Source organism: Tenrec ecaudatus, chromosome 1, assembly GCF_050624435.1.
Source record: "Tenrec ecaudatus isolate mTenEca1 chromosome 1, mTenEca1.hap1, whole genome shotgun sequence".
Taxonomy (NCBI): domain Eukaryota; kingdom Metazoa; phylum Chordata; class Mammalia; order Afrosoricida; family Tenrecidae; genus Tenrec; species Tenrec ecaudatus.
In genome coordinates, this window is record NC_134530.1 from 180,261,559 (window position 1) to 180,264,242 (window position 2,684).

A 2,684-nucleotide genomic window follows, 5' to 3' on the forward strand; every position below is an offset into this window, starting at 1 on the left:
ACACTACTCATTCCACACCCAACCTGTTGATCGTGTTGCTAGAGCTTGAGGTTCCTTCAAGACCTGCTTTGTCATACTGCTGGTGTACACATCACTTGAACTTGGGACTGTTGGATCTTGTCATCTTGCTGACTGTTGGTGACCCATCCTACTGTTTGCTGCCTGTGGCTGGACTGCCTGTCTTGTCCTACAGAAGACTCAGCTATCTGCTTCCTTGACCTTGGACCCAGTGTCCCTTGTGAGTTGAAGGACTTCCAATATATTAACTGTTCCATTGAAGTGAGTTGAACTGAGCCCTTTGTACTGCTGTGTGGACTGATTAGCTATTCTAATTATTCATGCTGTATATATCTATCCATATGTGTGTGTGTGTGTGTGTGTGTATGTGTCCTGATTTTGTTTCTCCAGATAACCCTAACGCAGCAGGGATTAGAGGAGACATCTTATACCACAAGAATTACAGAAAAAAAAAAATCCTTCAAACTCACTACTATGGAGTAGATTCTGAAACATTGTGACCCCCGACAACAGAGCAGAACTGCCCCTGTGGGTTTCTGAGTCTGTAATGTTTTATAGGAGCAGAAAGTCTCATCTTTCTCCCTTGGGGCAGCTACTGGTTTCAAACTGTTGACCTGGTGGTTAGCAGCCCAACCTGTAGCTCACTGAACCACGTGTGTGTGTGTGTGTGTGTGTGTGTGTGTGAAGCTCACACAGGAGTCAGGAATAGATGCTGAAGATATAAGATCCTTCCCCCAGAGCCAGCAGAAAGTTCCCCTGGGGCCGCCACCCTGAACTGTGAGAAAATAAGTGTCTGCTTCCTAAACTACCCAGTTGTGCTATTTCCGTTATAACAGCGATAGACAATGCAGACAAGAGCTGCGCGTGTCGAGTAGAGGCAGGCCAGCAGAGCGATGGTTTGTTCCCAGGATTTGTCTGTAAAATGTTGCTCTTAGGCACTGACACGTCAACTGTGACTCATCATGACACTAAGTACAATCAAATGAAATTCCGCCTGGTCCTGTGGCAGCCTCACAATCATTATTATATTTGAGCCATTGTCACTCCCATTGTGCTAATCCATCTCATTGAGGGCCTCCCCGCCCCCCCCCCTTTTTTTTTTGGTGACCGGCTACTTTATCAAGTATGATAGCCTTTTCAATGAACTGGTCCAGCGATGGGATTCAAATAATTTAACAACCAGTTAGCTGTCCTAATTATGTTTTTAATTATAAAAAGATATACAAAATGGTGTTTTATTATTTCAGACAGTTAATACTTAAATAAGAACAATAAAGGGGTGTGTGTGGAGGTAAACCAGGCCTACTGAATGACAAATCACAGGGGGATGACGGGCCTGCCCGAGAAGCAGAGAAAGAGTGGCAGAGCGGGTCTCAGAGCCGCGCATGGGGTGCGGCATGGGACGCGTCCCGGGCAGCTCTTCACCTGGGACTTCTGTCCAGGGACTACAACCCAGTAAAGCAGAGGAATGGCTGCCAACGAGCACAAGAGCCAGAGCTTGTTGGCCCTTCATAAGGTGGCCGTGGCTGGCAGTGGCGGCATTGGCAAATCCGCCCTGACGCCTCAGCTTATGCATGATGGGCTTGTGGAAGACTCTGAATCTATCAAAGCTGACAGGTACAGGGAAAGGATGGTTCTTGATGGTGAAGAAGTTCAGAGAGATGTTCTGGGGACTGCTGGGCAGGAGGACGATGCAGCCATGCGAGACAACGTCTTTCGGAGTGGGGAAGCCTTTCTCTCAGTTCTCAACCATAGAACACGAGTCCTTTACAGCAACGACGAAGTTCAGGGAACAGATTCTCCGAGTTAAAGCTGTAAAAGATAACATTCCAATGCTAGTGGTGGGTAACAAGTCAGACTCAGAGGAGCAGAGGCAGGTGCCCATCGAGGAGGCCAGAAGTAATGCCGAGAGTGGGGTGTGCAGTATGTGGACGTCTGCTAAAACACGTGCCAACAGGGACAAGGTGTTCTTGGACCTAACGAGAGAAATCAGAGCAAAGAAGCTACCAGAAAACAAGAAAAGAATGGCAAGAGAAGCAGCAAGCACAGGAAGAGTTTAAAGAAAGCTGGTGCTTAAAACGCTGCATACCAAGAGGGAAGAAGGACCATGGTCAGTTGCCAGTAAGGCAGAGGGCTGGGTTTGTCACGAGAAGATGGAGCTTGCCTTCCTTGATTGTGCTCCGCTGTCCCCAACTCCCCCACATGCACTTCTTTAAACGGAGGAACAATTTGCCAATCTGTGGCGAGCAGTCAAAATTAGTCCTGTCTTTGCAATGGAATGGCTATTTCGTCAGGAAGTTTTGGTCTTAACTTCCTCCTAACTTTCTTCAACCACATACGTAATGCTACAGTAGGCGGTAGTCTTATCAAAAGTCTTATCATAGCATTGTATTTTATCCTAGTTTTATAACATTGGCATCTTTGGTTTTAAAGTCCATGCTACAAAAAGGGGGTGGGTAAGACTCCCTTTTCACTGCAGCAGTAATCTGAAAAATTCATCAAGCCCGGATAGCAGTAAGCGGCTCCAAGAGTTAGAACACGTTTCTTGGCTCTACTCTGAGTCTGAAGCAGAGCTTAAGCAATGACTTTGAATGGGATCAAATAGGCCAACACCAAGCGTCCATGAACATTTTTCTTTTTAACAATTTATTGGGGCTCATACAATT

At 46.5% G+C, this 2,684-nt stretch overlaps 1 pseudogene; it reads left to right on the forward strand.

The window, feature by feature from the left end:
• The first annotated feature begins 1,486 nt into the window (after positions 1-1,486).
• LOC142438912 (ras-related protein Ral-B pseudogene) lies at positions 1,487-2,095 on the forward strand (annotated as a pseudogene).
• The last annotated feature ends 589 nt before the right edge of the window (positions 2,096-2,684 follow it).